Raw genomic sequence first — 19821 nt, 5'->3', positions numbered from 1 at the left:
CTCTTGTCTTCAAATGAGTCTTAGAAATTTGATAAAAGTAGCCTACCTTTATTGGGCACTCTTACAGGTACCCAACAGCATGCCAGGAGGAGTGAGGCTCTCCACAACAGCCCAGGTATTTTTGTTTATGTGACAATAATCGCATGTGAGTCCTTTGTGCATCATTACTCTTCTTTGGTGTATTGATTCTTTGGCCAGACTGCTCGCTCTTTCTGGGTTTGTCTGTATTCCACTGTTACCACAATCTTTATTTTGAAATTAGTTTCTTTCTTTCCTTACTTGGTCCCAGCTTTTCTGCGTGCTTGTTTTGACTTACAGCCTTGATGCTTCTGCTGTCTTGTTGTGTGATGTCAAACTCATCATGAAGTGATAAATTCAAATTCACTTGGAGTAGAAAATATTTTAAGAAGTAAGGCTGTGATATCCTAAGCTTCCCCTGTACCTCTCTGTTCAGATTATCATCTAGGAGTTGTACTTTTACCTCTGCAGGTAGTGCTGTGTCCCTGAGAGGAAAGCTCACTTCTCTATATATATAGCAAGAAAAATTCATAGGGAATTTCGGGGGACAGAGCAGAGAGTTTAACTGAGAAGAATCTCCTGAAGATTGAGCTTGGAGGTATCTGATGACTGCAGGCAACTCTAAGCCCATCCATCTCCTGTGGGTCACCTGTTCCTTCTCAGATGTATTTCATATGGTGCCTTTCACCAAGAAACAGTTCTCATGGCATGGTACAAGGGCAAAGCATGTAACTGCAGGCACAGCAGAACATTTGATAACTATTAAAATAGTTTAGACTAATACAATCTACACAAGGATCACATATCATCTACTGGATGTATCTACTCTTTATGAAGCCACTGCAGCTTTCCTGTGGGTGAATACAGCTCTGAGAGACATGTATGTTTTAGCAGACTTTGTGTCTGTACCTTCAGTACTTCGACATGTAATTATAAAAGGGTAATCTGGCAATTCATAGTATTAAAATGTATGTTTCAATGCATAGGCTAATGATTATGAAAGATAATAGGCTTTGCATGCTAAACAGCTGGCCTGGATTAGAATGTACGAACAACCTTTAATGCAAGAAGACTAGCTCTTATTTTACAGCTTTTAAAATTAATTTTCCACAAAAAACACAATTGTTTGTAATTGTTTTTTGTATTTGTGATTTATTTGACTTTTCTACCAACATATTTTGCCTTAGGATAGCCTTGGAAATGAACTGAGTCATCTTGGTGAGTTTTTCCTGATGAAATACCTCAAAATAAATAATCTTTCTAACAGGTTTATGGCTTGCCATCTGTACTAAAGACGTGGCTATGAAAAAAACCACTTCAGGCTAAATGTAAAGGAGGCTTGGGAAGTAGAATCCTTAGCAATATAATAGCCTGAGAGCTGGGTAGAATTCATGGTGCTGTTAGGGATATAAATTCCTTGTAATGTGTGTGGGGAGGAGCAGGATGCTTCAGACATCTGGGAGAGAATTCAGGAGAGAGGGTCTGTCTGATACTGAGGCTACAGTTCAGGACTGCTGGGCATGCCTGCCATATGGGATTCAGAATGTGTAAATTACTCACTGAAGTCATACATTTAGATGTACAAAGATAGATCAGTCCTTGTTTAAAAATAAGACACGTTTTGGAAATTAGACATTCTTGAAATGGGGACCAACTTTTTCTCTAGGTGCCACTCAGACCAAGGTGTTCATGGACCTTTTGTGCAATGTAATATAACATGTCTGTGCAACACATCAAAATAATGGAAAAAACCCCAAATGTTTGAAGGGACACATTCAAAAATCAGAAAATGCAAAGTTCATGTTAAAAGAGAAAATTAATTTCAGGGTATGACAAAAATGCAGTGTGATAAAGAAATTATTAGTTATTAAAATAAGAGAATGGCTGGAAGCTTTAACAGTAGGGGGTATACCTCATGGCAGGAGATTGTCCTTTAAAATTAGGACAATAAGTTTTTCATACAAGATGTATTTTTAACACTGATAACATTAATCTGAAACACCTTAACACAAAACACTGTGTATTAGAGAGGTGATGGTGTTTGGACAATCACAGAGAAGAAGGTAATTCTAGGAAACCTAGGAGAGAGAAACAAGGATGAAGGCTGGGAGTAAGAAAAAAAGGAAAGAATGAAAGAAAAATTGGAAAAGGACAGCTGTATGTAGTAATCAAAGGAAAAGGAAGTGTGAATATGGAAGGCAGAATAAAAACAGCACAGCACAGGAGAGAGCACAGTGAGAGTAAATGTCACTGCCTGCCAGCAGTGTGGAGCTTAAGGAGTCTTCCTGTTTGATCTGGTTTTGAAGGGTCTCTAGAGCTCAGTGGCTACAATGGGAGGACAGTGGCCACATACCCCAAGAAAACCTTTCCATTTTAAGTCCCTATGTTGTGTTTAAAGACAAGTGAACATTAAGGACTTACAACACAGCTATATAATGGATGAATAAATTAATATTTTTTACCAGCAGAGGAAAACAAATCAACAAAAGAACATAAATTATATAAAAGCACCTGGAGGCTCTGAACATGAAGGGCTACACTTTGCTTGACATTGCACAGACAAAAAGAAGTAGCTTTGTCCAAAGGACATTACTGTCCTGCATGTACACTCAATGTGAATTCATTTGGGACTACAAATTACATTATTCCATAGAGGGGATGTTGGCTAAAGCCTAAAGGTGTGATTCCCATCAGAGTGATTGTCTGAGTTGTGTGTACAGTATTGACAAAGGCCTACTAATGCAAAATTTTAAATCACAGTTTCATCTTAGCAGAATGCAATATCAGTACAGTGAAATGGTAAAGCAATAAAACCAGAAAAGATTAAACTCTATATCTTGGAAGCTGATTTATATACATTGTGCTAAATAACTGACATAAGAACAAAACTACTAGCATGCATTTTTCATGTGCTAAAGCTATCTGTTTAATAGCCTCTTAGCATATCCAGGACTTCTAGCCAAGCAGAAATGAAATGCTGTATTCATTTTGTTATTGATACTTGGGGGAGGAGTGAGGAATTTTAAACAATTTCCTGAATATTTTTCTCAGTGATGTCTGGGAAAGAGCATCTTTCCAAGGCTTTGAATGTTATTGTATCTATCAGGGTTGCTTCTGTTAAATTTAAAACTCAAGAGAGAAATGGAGAGAATATGTTTATTTGAAATAAAATTTCCAATAATTTTGGATGGTAAAGGAGCTTTGACTATCTGCTATTTTTAGGTCAAGGCACTGTGGCTTTAATGTTTTCTTTTGAAGACTCAAAAATTTGTGTTGGCACACAACATCAATCATACGAGTTTATAAAACATAAGAGTTTATAAAATTTAAGGAAAAAGAAATTGCAAGCATCTCATACATTGTGTTCCTTATAATCACCCTAACACTTTGTAAATTTTTCTTTGAACAGTTTGTGGCAGAAAAATCACAAATTATTCTGCATATCAAAACTTTCAGAAATGCCTGCTCCCCTGCTGCCTTATTTCATCTTCTGCACCTTCCCACAACACCTTCCATCCCTTCTAATAATTATTTCCTTCTAGCCCAAATTAAGATGACTTTGCCAGGGTACTTTGCCATCCCATTTAAGAAATACCACACTATAAATGGTGAATGTGAATTTATATAGGCTTAAATACTTGCAAATCTATGGAATTTGGATTCTTCTAGGAAAGTTCTAAAGAAACTTCAGTGATAGAATATTGACAACATATTTTCAGAAGCAGAAAGTGCCTGATGGCTCACTGCTTCTTGGATTGTAATCAAAGGAAAGATTCTGCTGTGTACTCCAGATTACTTTTAGTCTAGCAGTCTCCTGGGCCTACCTTGCTTTTTTCTCTTCCAGAACTGTTAAAAAGTTGATTGAGTTGCATACTTTTGAATCACTGGAACTAAAGGACTTCTTCCTAGGGCATTCAAGACTAACTGAGGAAATCTCATAAAAATCAGAAGTTATACTGGATTTGTATAAGACAGCTAATGTACTAAAAAGTTCTGAAATGGCAGATGTGACCCTATCATCAAAAGGACAGAAGGAAGAGAGGAGTGGGAAGATTAATAGCTCAACTGCTATAACTTCAACAGTCATACATAATCAAAGTTTCTATAAACACCCAGAAAGAAATGAAGAAAATTAGGAGCAATAAAAATTTGTGTAAAGCAAATTAATCCTTAATTTGAATATTAAGACAATAACTTTTCAAATCAGAGTAGCAGTTATTGCATTAAAAATAATCTAATTAAAATATTTTATTATATAAATATATAAAAATTATATTGAATTTAGAAATATTTATAATATGAAAATTGTATATAAATATTATATATATATATAATATTAATATATTCCTAGTTTGGGAGTAGATGTGAATGTGCATATATTTGCTTAAGGTTCTTCATGGCAGAAGAGCACAAATTTACAAATGTACTATTGTGAAAGATACACTTCACCCTCTAAACACATTCAACAATTTACAAACAAGACTCTTTTATGTTTAACAGGATTGACAGAACAAAGGTCATCTTCTGCCTCTGAGATAAACCATTCTTGCCTTCACTTCCTGTAATTGGTCTGGTTCTAAACCAGCATCTCCTCCTGGGCCCAGTTCTCTCTAAACTGTGTCACAGTATTGTTAGTCAAGAGCTGCCCACTGGTTAATGAGAAATGGAAGAAATGAGGAGCAGAGGGCTTAACCTGGAGCAAGAAAGATTAAAATCAGAAATTGGGAATAACAAATTAACAGCAGGGTTTGGTAAATGCTGCAAAATAATGCTTGGAATAAACTATGAAGTCTTCACACTTGGAAGTGAAAGAGAAGCCTTTAAGAAAAGGCTACACAAAAGTCTCTCAGCTATGAGATAGATATAGCTGATTTGGCCTTGGGTCAGGTCATTAAAATACTTGTTAGTGTCTTTTTAGATATTATGTCAGATATTTTTGATTTCTGAGTGTTTTGCTTAGTTTTCTAGTTTTTCCAGGTTACAGTATTTGAATGCATCCAAACATATATACATCAATCAGAGGTGACTGTGACATCCTCTAAAAATATTATGTAAACTGGAATCTGCACTTGCAGGAAAAATTCCTGTAGTCACCAAGACAATGTAGCTGTCTGCAGCTATACTAAATTAGCAAAATTCTGCCAATCATAAAAGTGCAATTTCATCCAAAGGCAGTAGGGATGCATGGCCATAACTGATGGCTGAGGTTTCCTTGTGTGTCCTTGGAATCTAGATTCTGCTGGCAGATGGCACTGAGGGAAAAATTTAGTATTAATACAAAGCCATATCCCATATGACAAAATTAATTTATTGAAAACTAAATGCTCTATGTGGTGTGCTTCTGGAAACATATTGTTTTCTTGTCCTAAATTTTACACATTTCAAACTGAAACATATTATTTTAAATGGTTAGGTAAATTAAAAGCCATTTGTTAAAATTTCAGAGAAAATAATTGTGTGTATTTGCAACCTGGCTAGAATGCCCCCAGCTTCACACAGAAAAAGAGTTTTCAACACTAGTCTACTGGAACTGAGAGTCTTAAACCTTTCTAAGACAAATTTGTTTGAAACAGAAATGTTACTTTTGTCATATAATCACATATTTTGATTAGAAGAATCAAAGGAACATTTAGCTTCATGGAAATAGTGGTGAATTTGGATAATACCAAATCCCAAGTTTGGACAGGCTTGCTTCAGAATCCAAAGTAAGCACAGGAAAGATGAAAACCACTGGTGAAAGAGTAATGTGGTTGTAAAAGGTCAAATTAAAATGCATATTGAAGTCCACAACAGTCAGCAGAGTAAAGCAGCTTACGACATTGCTAGCTAAAGTCACTTTGAATTTCTCACAAGCATTGATCATATATTTGATACCATTGGCATGAAAGTTGCTGCTGCTGTCAATTTATAACCCAGGATATGAAAAAAAAAAAAGTCTTTATGCTAAGGTATCTGTTTAGCTGTATATTAAAATATTAATCTCTGATCAACTGCTTATCAGCTGAAAGCTCAGATAGCATACAATCTACTTTATGTAATGCTGATTATCTAGATATTTTTAATAGCTGTACAATATTGAAATGCTGACAAAAATAGCTTTCAATTTACCTGACTCTCCTTGTCAGACTGTGAAGGTGAATGCTCTCTTACCCAAACTATTTCTGATCAAAACCAAGCTGAGGTCAGCTGTGGGACAGGAGATTGAATGGGTTATCACTGCTGTCGATTGAGAGTGATTTGGTTCAGCTGCTGCTGCATTTCAAAGGAGCAGTTGGTGATTGTACAACATCAAAGGGCAGGAAGAAGTTTTAAATAAAGCTATAGCTCTTATAACCTTGCTGATGTGACCATTCTCCATGTTTTACAAGCAGAAGATGCATATGTGTTGAAACACCATATATTAATAGTATTTTTTGTTAAAAGTTCATTTCAGTATGACATGACTTGATGCCACTAGTGTTTGCCCAAGCAACCACTGAATATGAGAAAAAAATATTTGACCCCTGATATTGTTGTTGACATTCTTTTAATTTAAAAAAATCCATACGGTAAGAACCATCATTTACTGTTTCACTGTGCAATAGGTGGACCAACACACACTCTGAAGTGATAACTTTTCCATATTGTGCATAGAAATAAGATACTTTAGTTTGTATTAATGCAGAAGAGCCATATATTGAAAATAATGAGCTCAGAATAACATGAAATAATGAGAAATATATTTTCACTTCATTATATTCCATTTCTTATCTCACTGTATAGATATAGTAGTTAGTGATTTACAGGCTTGAAATTGTATTCAGAGGATGTTTTGGTATCTCCTATCTCAAACCTACAGTGCAGGAAAGAATATGTTGAGAGAAAAATTATCTGAAACTGAGTTTATTTCCAATAAAACTATAAGTGAAAACCTAATTTATTATTTATATTAGTCACATTTTAATTGTGCAGAATAGAATTTTCTATGTATATATAGAAAAATTTGAATTGAGTGCCATGAGTTTCAATTCTGATGCTCGTATTTTTCATTTTGTTTGAATTTTTCTTTCACAATATTTCTTTCATAATATTTTTCAAATATTATGTTGAAGTCAAGATGGATACAAGTCCTGTTAATAAACACTGTGCCTTTAAACCTGTGGGCAATGATTTTTGTCTCAAACTTTTTTTTCTCCCAATCACCATCCATTCTACTACTACCAGTTTATGCTATGCTTTGCATTAATAGCTGAAATAAATTAGGTCTTAAATTTTCATCTCTACTTAACCTGTCTTGTTTGTTAAAACACCAGTCATATAAACCAGTCTTTGCTGAGTCACATGTGAAAAGCTATGTTTAGGCTGTAGTCCTTTCCTTTGGTTTTGAGGATAGAATTTTTGATCCTTCCTTCTACTGCTTCTCCCAGTGCAGTCTTCCTGAAACTGATGACATCTTCTAAATGAAATAAATCTCATTTCACCTAGTTAAGATTCTCCTCATCTAAGCCAAGCTGTAATGACTTACTTTACTCCCCAAATGAAGCACTTGGAAGTAAAAGTACACTACTGTCCAAATGACACTCTGGTACTCAACTCAGTGCTTCCTTCTTTCTGCAAATTTGAGAATTGGTGGCAGTACCTTCAGTCTGCCAGATTCTGTTAGTTCTCAAACCATCTATTAAAATGGAGGAATAAAGAGGCCTTTTCTCTATAACTTTCTAGTAGGTGAAGCAGAGCCCTTCCTGCAGCACTGTGAGGCTCGCCTCCATGAGCCCTAATGGAGTCAAGAAGGAAGACATTCTCCATTCATTCTTGTTTACCTTCTCACCTGATGGCAAGAGAAGGATTTGCAGTCTTAATTGCTTTCTCTGAACCACATAATTTGTTGCCAGAATTAGAGCTATAATGCTGTTTTGCCTTTTTTTCTTCTCAGAAGTGAACCCTCCAATTACAGACAGCTGAAGTCCTATACTTCCCACAGTTTCTCTTTAATGTGCTGAGATTAGGTTGCCCCAGAGTGATATAAACCACATAACTCTTATGTCACTATCTTTGATTTTGACCTCTAGGTATTGTGAAAAAAAGCTAAACAAAACCCAATAGAACTACAGTTTCCAAACTCATGAGTTAATAAAGAATACCCATATCTCAATTCCCTCAACAAAGTTTCTTTTGCTTTTTGATACGGCTTCTTACTCTCTAAGATATTTCTTAAGATTACTTCTCTCAATAGCAGCTCTTATTTTAAAACAGCTTCTTTAGTTTCTTAAGTTGTTTCTATAACTTTTAAAATCAAGAGAATTGGATTCCTCTTTAATCTCATTTGAAGCTATTGAGCTTTCATAAATATAATTTAAAGGTTCAGCAGTTTCCTAGATAACATCTGATAATGTTTATTGATGCATATTATGTGGTCCTGCAGCTTTGTTTACTTTTAAGTAAACCTAATACTTACACAGACAATTCTTTTCCATGTATATTTCTGTAGTAATGATCCAAAGGATACTGATTAGTTCATGACCAGCTCCTTCTTCTGTAAAGACGTAGACAAAACTATTGTCCAAAATTACTGTGAAATTCAGCACTGTTACAAACTCCACACTGCTTTTTAGTGGCATAAACTTTGTTGCTTTTTGTTGCTAGTCCTTTGAATAGATGTTACTGTAATTTATTTAAAATGCAGACTCATAACCTGAAATCATCCTCCACTCAAACTTCTTTTTTTGTATCTGTTTATCTCACAGTATTTAGTTGTCCTGAAAGTTGCCAATCCTGTGCTGAAAGTTGCAGGGAATGCAAGGCAAATTTGCAAAGACAGCTGACTGTGCCTGAACTACAAGTCATGAGCATCTCTCTCAGTCTGACCTTTCACTTTTCTTTAATATTTCCTTCCATCTTGGGAGAAGCTTTGCATACTATTTTTTCAAGCTTTGAGCATGCCAACCACATTCCATCCAGGGAGCAGTAACTGTATTTTACCCTAAAATTTCCGTACTGTTATAACATCTGTTATGACATGAATGCAGCTTGTCCATTTTCGCTAATTTTACGCCCAGCTGTCTTTCCTCAATTGGGTTTCATACCAAGGCAATTTGGTTTGAGTTTAGGAATATATATGAAGATATCACCTTGCTGAAGCATGAACTGAAATCTCTTGTACTGGGTGGAATATTCTGAAATAATATTCTTGAGCTGCTAGTGACTTTGGGTGACTGTGTAAGGCTTGACCAGACCTAGGACAGCTGAGCTGTTTCAGAAGCTGTAACTTAGAAATCTTCCAACAAGGCCAAAGTAAAGGTAATAAAATCTATACAGGTATCTGCATTTTAGGAGCAGAGTGGCTTATACTGTTGGTACAGTAATAGAGAGACTCTTCAAACAATGAATTTTCCTGTTAAGTTCATGCAACTTACAGCATGGAAATGAGCAATTACATTTCTGTTGCCAGAAAAACACACACATTAGTTTTCTTAAAATTAAATTTTCACACCACAGAAGAACAATTTTTATATTCTCAGAAAGTGATAGTGGCACCACCGTTATCTCTTTTCTTCAATATGAGTCTTTAGAAATGGTAAATTAGCTGATAAAGTATGTTGTAACTTAAAACCTTTAATTTTTAAAACTGTGGTTTAGGTTCTGCATTTAAACATCAAATCATAGGAGAAACACTATACTATTTAGCCTAAATGCCTGTGAATTATTTCTTAAGGCCATTCAGTTTATGCTAACAGGTATGATGAGCACTGCCTTCTGTTCTCTCCTTATAGTCCACTTGTCTTTCTGTTCCATCCAGTGATATGATCCTACTCTGCAACATGCTGCTTCTATACTCTGATATCTTAAGGTGTTCTCTTTTATATAATAGGGTTTTTGATAAATAAGTCTTCCTGATCTTCCCTGGTGAGTTTTCACAGTAGTCTTGATTCTAAATTGTATTTATTTCCCCTTGTTTTAAAGAGTCTCATGCATTGTAAGTTTTGTTTTAACTGGAGCTTTTACTTTGTAGGCTTTGCAAGTGACCTCTTGTTTCTCATTCAACACTGTCAAGGATCAGACCTTGCTGCTGTCTAGGAGCCAAGAATTTAAACCCACAGCTCACTTTTCTCAAAGATGATTTTGCCACAGTGAAATCATTGACAAAGCTCCTCCTAATGACAGTTCTTTGTTAATTTTTTAAAGAAATGCCATGTTCAGAGGCCTCTGATTCTTTTACTCACCTTGGCCACAATAATAATCACAATAATAATAATAATCACATCTGTTGCAACTATAAAAGACAAATAGTAAAGCAACTTGGAAGTAATAACTGTTAAAATATTCTCTTCAAATCTGCAAATAACTATCAAGAGTTGCATAAACATCAGTCTAGCTTGCAGAATGCAAAAAGAAATAAGGAAAGCTCTGCACCTTGATATGTTCAAAACATAATATTGTTTAATTCATACCATGCTGCCCAGGAAAAAAACTATATTGAAATGTCTTGTGCATTTTGGATCCAATTTCTTATTCATGATGTAATGTTGTTCTCTTTCTTCACAGTCACAACAAAGTTAGCAAGATTGTGAAAAGTATATGCAATGTGTCTGCTGTAACTCACACAGCACTAACACCTGTGGATATTTTTGCTGTCCAGCTGGGGAGAGAGCCCACAGAGAGGCAAACTGAAGTTCCTTTGGTCAACATGAAGGCTTTTACTAATTTATATATTTTTCCTGTTTAATTACAGACCACGATGTTTTAATGGCTATTATGCTTTGGTAAAATTTATTTTTAGTGTAAATACTCAAGTTACTGTCATGATTCTCATGATCTTTTAAAAATAAAGCCTTCAGTGTGCAGCTGATTGCTGTGTCAATGTGGACTCTTTAAGGTGCCTCTGGGGAAAAACAGATTGGCAGATTCTTGCTCCTTGGAGCCTACAGGTTTAATATCAGAAAAAGATTTAACTACTATTACAGTAAGTCAACTTGTATCACCTTTTAAAATATTTAATTGATGGTCACTTTAACAACATATTTAATCTAAAAGACAGTTATTCCTTTTAGAGGTGTAATTACATGAATGTTGGAGAAGAGACTGGTCTGTGATAGCCCTTTGCCTGCCTTATGCCCCGTTGGCCTCGGACAACCTCTTCCCACCATTCCACTTCTGAAAGAGCAGCGGTGCTGCAGCTTCTATTCAGAGTATAACAAAAACCAGAGACCTTATCTTCTTCATATCTGTGGCATTCAGCATTTGATTTCCTTGTCAAAGGGTCAAATATCTGTAAAACTCCTGAGTAATCTTTTATGAGATTTTTCTGTGACTATACAGGTATATTAAGAAAATTATGTTTTTAAATATATTGTTTATTTTAGATTATGGCTTTTCCAACTGCCTATAACACATGTAGGATACTTATTCTTTGTATACATTTATACACATTTTAGAGACCTAAACAGTTCAGCATCAGGGAAACTCATTGTTTATACAATACTTATAGTAAATATTCCCTAAAGAAGTTAATTAAAATAGGTATTTTAAGTTAGAGGTTCTCTTGCCTTTGTTCATGAGTTTAGAAAAAAACATTATCTTATATAAGGTTACTAATTCTACAAAATGCCAATGAGCTAATGAAGAACACTAAAACAAAATTTGGAGAATCATACTATTTAGAATGAAAATCATATGCAATAAGAAATCCATAAAGATCACTTCTGGTTCCTGGGTGAGTCATTAATGGAGAGAGTGCCAAATCCAACCAGCAAGCTACTGGCAGCAAATTGATTAATTAACTCTAATGACAATTTACATAATGTGTTGAAAAAATAGTGCTTAAGCAGGGACATCTGGGAAAATGTAATCTGTATGTGCTGCAAATGACCTGATTCCATCTCAGAAGAAATTGTGGGGAATGGAGTAGAAGCTTGTAAGAAAAGAACAGATTTCTGTGGTTTATCAGTTATTGTACCAGTTTGTTAATGCCTTCATAGGAGTTGTCTTTCATTTATGTCAACATGAAAGACAGCTGAATGGAGTTAGCAATATTCAGGGTTGAAAACAACTTCTTGTGTTAACCCCAGTGTAACAGAGGTGAGGCTCTTGAACAGAAGGCTGCACAGGAGTACGAGATTAGCCCAAGATTTGTGGTACAGAATTGTTGATATCACCCATGTCTTTAATATAAGAAATCAATAAAAATGTTCTATGTGGATATAGGTTGGTGAATAAACATACTGTAAAGTGGAACTTGACACTTGCTGCAGACACATATACATTTCTATCTTGGCATGCAAGACACTAAATAGCAATGAAAAAGACAGCTATGTATGAAACAAATCAATAAAATGGTCTCAAATTCAATTCAGTATATTCCTTTGCACTGTGACTGTGGCTTTCCTTTCATTTTTTTTGCTTACAAAGATTGCATATTGAAGTAAATACAATTATTTGACATTTTTCCTTCACACAAGTTAAAGAAAATTTTTGTTTTCAGAGAACCTTCAAGATGGTACTCTAGTACAAAAAAGGAGAATGCATGTTTTTACATTTGCTTTATTTTGTGGTGTGGATTTTTATTAAAACAAACAAACAAACAAAACCCAAAGAAACCCCCACAAAAAACCTTCCCCCCAAAAAAGCAAAAACCATGCCCACTCCAAGTCTCTTGTGATGGTTTGATTATTAATGTAATCAACTTCTTCTGAAATGAACAGTAGACTAATGATTAGAGATGTGTTCCGTAACCCACGCATAATTCCTGTACCCAGCCACTATTTAAAAAGAAGAAGGCAACTTTTTGTGTGGGTGAACCAGTAGAAATTAAAAGATGTCAAATTCATGTAAATAACAGTGTAAAGGTTAATGGTGTGCTTGAACACATTTAAGCTCAATACTCAAAAAACTTTTTGGAAAGAGGGAATATGCTTTTATATTTGTACCCAGGCCATTTGTACATAAAGCAGGAAAATGGCTGTGAAATCATCCCTTTGGGCCACAGGATGCACTCTTCCATCTCTGGTTGAAAATTGTTGTATACTGTTAAGCAGGTAGTTTGAATGTTGGCCACGTTACAGATTGGTGAGCACACTCAGGTGAGGTTGCTAAGGAAGTACTAACCTGGAAGGAATATGACTGGGGAAGTGCACTGCTGAGATCTGCTCAAGTGTAGGATGTCATCCAGAGCACCAGTGCAATGGGAAAGTGAGTCCCACCTGGTTTATCTTCCTCAGGCCAGAGGGTTGGTCAGCTGATAATACTTTGCTGTCATGTGTAGTCTTCCCCAATCCCTGCAGGCTAATGGGGGGCTCATTAGTACACATGGGAGGTGCCTTGCCAGACAACCTGAAATCTCCCAAAGCATATTTAGGTTACCATCCATATTCAGATGAGTCCTGGGCAGGTGAGTGAGACACCCTCCTGTAGTTCAAGCCACCTCTTTTTCCACGTGTCCCCAGGAGTTTGATGCAGTAACTGTTAGCAGAACTTAGCTGTCAGTGTTAGCTGTCCAACAAGTGCTGACAGGTCTGAGTCAATTCAGAACATGTGGGGGCCATCACTGCCGAGTAATCATAGCACACATGCTGGCAAAGGGAAACCTTATCTCTCTTATCTCTGAAGAGATTTGAATCCTGTAATCCTGTTTCCTTTTAGAAAGCCCTAATCACTACTGGGAAGAATGCTCCAATTCTCCTAGCAGGTAAAAGCTAGGCTTGGCTCCCGTCTGGCTCAGTATTAATTTTCTGTAATACTTTAGGAGCCAGAACTCATGTTTTCTCTAACTCATGCTATGCAGACATCATCTACTCATGTTCTCTCTTGTGTGTTTTTTATTCCTGGATGCAATTTGGTGTCTTTTCAATATGAGGCACAAGGAACATTCTTATCAAGGATATAACCTGAAGTTCAAGGATACTGTAATTGAATGTGTGATTATGGGAGTAGAAGGATAAGCTCTAAACAATCTGAAGCTGAGGAAGACTTTTCTTTGTCATCTTAGGGACATGCTTTTACCTTAAGTGCTCACACAAGGTACAATTTTCCACCTCCATAAGAAAGTTTGACCTTGGCACAATGAAGTACTGATCCCCAGTTTTCAGGTTTCAGGAGAGTTGGGTTAGAAGAGTTCAAGAGACAGAAGAAGTAACGGTTATTTTTTGGTTTTTTTTTGCACTGAGACTCAGGGTGCCAGGTGGTTTAGGTCTGGAAGGCATATAAGTATACATACAGTAAGTCTGTGAAACCAGAGTGTTTAGTCATCCCTGGCTATGATTTTAGGATACTTTCTGATAAAAAGTTCATTGTTTGCTTTGACAGCTATTCGGTTTTGTATCAGCTGCTGAGAACTGTCCAGACTTCTAGAGCTCCTAAATTCAGCGGAGTCAGCTGCATGTCCAGCCACTGGACTGCCTGGAGCAGCATTGCTACCACAGTAAGCAGGAACTAGATAGCACTGGTGAGTGAGCCAGAGCTGGAGGACAGGGACAATTTGTACCTGGTGAGGGAACAAACAGGACCAGCAGAATGGTGGGAGAGGAAAAGGAAAAAGGAATTTATGACTTGCTTCCCAAAACACTAGTTTAAGCTTAATATCCTGATAGGATGTGCTAGATAGCATGGCAATCCTGACATATTGAAGGAGGATTACAGCTTGGGGAATTAAAAAATCCTGTTTGGTGCTAGCAAGAAAAAGAATTTGGTCAGAAAAAGATTGTTGTTATTAATTGGAAGGGAGGAGTGTGAGGATGGGGCTGGTCTGCACATAAGACTAAAATAGATGATACCCTCTCATGGACTCATTAAACAGGAATCTACAAAATATTTACATATATATAGAAAATATATACAAAATATCCATTTTCTATGTTAATTTAATTTTCTGATGACAGGAGAATGGCTTAAATCAGCTGGCTTAGTATCCTTACAAGTCTTTGATAGCATCCCCTGTAGCAGCAGGAACTGTTTATACCTGTCCATTTCACAGAAGTGCTCCAAAGATAACAGCAGGGAACCACTCACAGCTGGCTTTAATTTCACCACTTTAATGGTGGTGTAGATGCAGCTGGGAAGGTCTTAAGCTGCATCTCATCTCTGCAAAGTGATGCAAAATGTATAGGTCTCTTCACACTGAAAGTGCTGGTACTCAGCTGCAGGGACAGGGTTTCCTTTTTGAATTCTAACTGTATCAGCACTTCTTGCTATTATAAATATGACTGCATGGGAAATTAAAATCATCTAACACACCACCGGGCATTAGTTCTGGCCATCAGTAATATTAGATGTTAATTTTCAACAGAAACCTTTTTTTTTGTTAAGGTGTTTTTTGGTGCTTTCTGCTTTTTTTTTCAATTTTAATTTTTTTAATTCATAAATTTGGTAGAAAAAGCTACATGCTGAAATAAGTTTCCAGGATATGAGCATCTAGCAGTTCTTATAGTGTAATGGTAACTGGTCTATTTATGCTCTTATTTATTTCTTGTGTGGACAAGTGTCCAGCTCAATATTGGTGGGAGTGTGAGTGTGCATGAGCAGAATTCAAGGTAAACAAGCCTAAAATGTCACTACAGAAGAAGCAGATTCTCAGTTATAACTCTGTGGATTTTTTTTTTTTTAAACATTAACTCATTTTGAATGACCTTTACTGATCATTTATTCTGAATGTTTTGCTCTGACACTCAAAAGATAGCAAAATCAGACAGCAAACCACAGGAATAAATATTGTTTCCCTAATCAGCCATCTGGTCAGGACCTGGCATTTCAGTTTGGAAAGAGATTCTGACATCCTAAAAATTAATTGCGTTGTGAATCAAAGGGAAGCAGGAATCTCAACTCCTCTCTCAGCTTGGTGATCTTACAGCAGGTTTTTTGACAGTGTTAGTTCTTGAATTGGTTAAAATATATTTCAAACATATTATTTTGATTATTTTTGACACTTACAATAATACTGTCTGTTGACTATATATTGTCTGTTTGACAGTATATATTAAGGCTAATATAAAGATTTAAATTAACGTAGCCTCAAAAAGGAATGACAGTAATATTTTATTTCAAAGTTTTTCTTTGAAAATTTTGTCCAGTCAGTGGATTCTCCCAAAAAGTAAAATTTAATTAAAACTTCATGAGCTAATGTTTTTGGAGGAAATTTTAGTATTGAGGGCTGTTCAGTCAACGGCAATTGCCTCTCCGGATATCCTTTATTTAATTTCCATTCTTTTAAAGAATAACCCCCCCAAGGTAAAAAAAATTAGGTATGTAAAGTACATAAAGGATGAACACAATCTCATCCAACAAAGAAACATCTACAACTGGATCACAAAAATGTTATTATTAAAGAGTCTGTTTGTACCAGGGGACTGATATGGACTGAAGTATATTTGTTGCAAATTTGCGTAGATCGTATAATTTTTACACCCTTGAAGTGAAAAAAAAAACCCCCTATCTATGGGTCATGCAGAAGTGAGTGTAAACTACTCTGAACTGCAATATTGTTTCCTCCACACTCCAGACTGAAGTGGTGAGGAGCAAGGACAAGGGATGGGAGGAAGCACATGAAGCCTCTCCCCACTGTGCTGTTCAGCAAAGTGAATTGTCTTCACAGGTGGGCCAGGTTCCTCCTGGCCTCCTCTGGACTCGCTGTGATAGGTCTGTGTGCTTCTTATGTTGGGGGCCCTGGACTTGCATGTAGTACTTCAGGTGGCATCTCATGAGGGCAAAGTAGAGGAGGGAAATTACCTCCCTCAATCTGCTGACCACAGTTTTGTTGATGAAGTCCAAAATGAAGTTGGCTTTCTGATTTGCGTGTGCGCATTGCTGAGCTTCTCTGCCAGAGAACTCAAGGGCATATAGACCCAAACACAAGTATGCAGCTGGCCTGATTAAGTGTTAGCATGAGTCCTATTTCCAGCAAAAATATAATTTCAGTGATTGTGAAATTTTCTTGGAGTAGATATATAATTCATGTGGGAAAAGTCATAAATGTGCCATCCACCTCCCTTAACCTTCTTCCAGTTGAGGTATTCCCTTCCACATGAATGAAATTATGGAGAATCTTTAATTTTCATTTGATTTTTCATTTGATCCTCAAAATTTCATTGTTCTTTATTCATTAATTTAAAAAAAAAAATTGGTTTCTGCCTCTTTGACCCTTAAGCTATGGGCCATATGAGTGATGACAACTTCTTAGGGGCCTAGCTTAAGCAAACAGGAAAGGAGAAGAATGAAGAATGTCTTACAGAAAAGACACTTGTAGCTGGTGACATTTTGCTGGATTCCCCTTTCCAGCATCCAGGACAGAAAGAAAGTAGGTTTCTCTGACTAATGAAATACACAACTAGGAATCAGTTGTGGTGTTAATAGCCAGGTTTATGGAGCCAATTCAGACTGCCTCATCCAAGGTCATGGTCATGCACAGCCCATCCTGGAGCAATAGCCATGCACCGGTCTCTCCAGTGCTTTTACTTTAACCTAACAATTTCTAAATTACTGCCTTCCAGCTCTTGGGGGAAACTGATAGCACATGATCCAAAGCACATTGAGACTGGTCAAGTTTTCTCTCCAGCTTCTCACAGGTTTTGGATATGATGCATCATACGTTTAGAAAGTCACTTGGTTTTGCTGTCAGTGAAGCAAATTTTTACTCAAGAGTTTTGAAGCTTTTCTTTCAGTATCTGTTAATAAAATGTCTATGCTTGATTTTGCCAATCTGTTTTTGTAATGGGTCGGGTTCAAATTACAGAGTTTGAAGGTTTCCCTGGTCATTTTGAAATACTGCTGGGAAATCTTATTGTACTGCTTTCTCGATCATTATTGAAGTTTAGACAAATTATGATTTCAGTTTATGACTGAATTAGATGACTTGAAATAACTCTTTCATGTTTTAATCAGAATCACAATGCATAGTCTCTAGGTCATTATCACAAAAAATATGGAGTATTTTCTTGACCAACTGGGATTTTTGCTTTTCTTTGGACAAGACTACATTTAGTACAAAATTGTTGCTTTTCTTTATATCCTCTTCCAGATATAATTAGAATTCTGCATTATCTTCATTATTACTGCTATCTACTAGACAAAGTAATGGACTATAAATTTGATGGATGAGTATATTTCTGTAAAGAAGCAGCACATACAAATTACTTCACCATTAATTTGCATTTAGTGGTATTTTAAATACTTCGTATCTCTGTCTGCAATATTTGAAAAATTTATTGAGCAGCCCCATAGTAAAAGTTTACCTTTAGCAGGATTGATTTTTAAATTCATTTTGTAATTAAGTTAATCATGTGTGGCAACTGAATGCTTAATCTAATTACATAATTAGACATCTGCATTATTAACTGATCTGCAGTGACATAATAAATACATCCTTTGAATTCCCTTGCCTTTTGATCTACAAGTTATTTGGTGTACAGCTGATACAAGAACATATATTTCAACTGCCTTATTATTCCAAATTTATGAAGTTGAGATAAAAGTGAATGATTTGACATATGGTTATTTAAGCAAATATAAGCTAGCTACAGATGATTTGTAGCACATTTCTTAAATAACATTGAAATGCAATGAATTGCTTTTTTATGAAAGCATCACATGTGAAAGTTTCTTCCAAAATGAAATTATTGTAGACTAGGAAGAAAAAGGTGATATTGATAGGAAAGCAGAAAAATTCAGATGAAGCTGAAAATGCATTTAATTGACACTTAAGAGTCAGTAGAGAGTTGATGAAGTATGAAGAGATATTAGTCAGCTATTTTTTAGATCATAGCAACAATGATACTACATGATGACAGAGAAAGACTGAAAATTTTGGACTTAATGTGGAGAAACAAGTAATTAGATCCATGAGATGAATTATAGCAAAGGCTTTTTTAATATCTTTGTAATAATACTTGATAAATTGGAGATATCTGAATGGTGAGAAAAAATTGTCACTCCTTGATGATTTTTACCCAACATCCTGTGTATTTAGGTGTGCAAACCAGATTAATTTGAAACAAAAATCAGAGATGAAGTTTGATTTCTAGGCCCACATAAATTTCTAATTGCTTCAATACTTAGCACACTAATAAGGAATGTGTTTCGCTTTATGCAATTAGGTATATTTATTTGTTCATAAATTAATGCTTAAAAATGATATTAGATGTAGGACCTTCAGAAATCTGGAATTAGGGCACCATACAACTATATTGGACATTATCTACTTGGAAGGGGATTAAAAAATGCTCAAATTGAAGATCACAGAATCATAGAATCAACTAGGTTGAAAAAGACTGCTGAGATTAGTAAATCCAACCTGTGACCTACCTTGTCATCTGACCTGACCAACTAGACCATGGCACTGAGTGCCACATCCAGTCTTTTCTGAAACACCTTCAGGGACAGAAACTCCACCACCTCTCTGGGCAGCCCATTCCAATGCTCAGTCATCCCTTCTGTGAAGAAATTCCTCATGTCCAACCTAAACCTCCTCTAGTACAGCTTAAGACTGTGTCCTCTTGTCCTGTCACTGTTTGCCTGGGAGAAGATGCTGACCCCCACCCAGCTAATACCTCCTTTATTTAATTTTAGAGTACGACAAAGTCATCCCTGAGTTTCCTTCCTCCAGAATAAACAACCCCAGCTCTCTCAGCTGCTTGGATTCCAGACCCTTGAACAGCCTTGTTGTCCTTCTCTGGACACACTGCAGCATCTCAACATCCTTTCTAGATTTGGAGGCCCAGAACTGGACACAAAACTCATGGTTCAGCCTCACCAGTGCCAAGTACAGGGGAGGAATGACCTCCCTGGTCCTGCTGGCCACACTATTCCTGATCCAGGCCAGGATGCCTTTGGCCTTCTTGGCCA

The 19821-nt window shown here is 36.2% G+C and overlaps 2 long non-coding RNA genes across 2 annotated transcripts in view; both read left to right on the top strand.

Moving 5' to 3' along the window:
• Positions 1-12351, top strand: part of LOC147654649 (uncharacterized) — a 32517-nt gene extending 20166 nt beyond the window's left edge. The window contains exon 4 of the long non-coding RNA XR_015282790.1: positions 10540-12351. This is a non-coding gene — a long non-coding RNA (uncharacterized LOC147654649). The remainder of the gene's footprint in view (positions 1-10539) is intronic.
• Positions 1-19821, top strand: part of LOC147654646 (uncharacterized) — an 837032-nt gene that overhangs the window by 382571 nt on the left and 434640 nt on the right. The gene's annotated exons all lie outside the window — the stretch shown is intronic.

This window comes from Cyanistes caeruleus, chromosome 2 (genome assembly GCF_971803275.1).
Source record: "Cyanistes caeruleus chromosome 2, bCyaCae1.hap1.1, whole genome shotgun sequence".
Lineage (NCBI taxonomy): Eukaryota > Metazoa > Chordata > Aves > Passeriformes > Paridae > Cyanistes > Cyanistes caeruleus.
This window is presented reverse-complemented; position numbering and strand designations above follow the sequence as displayed.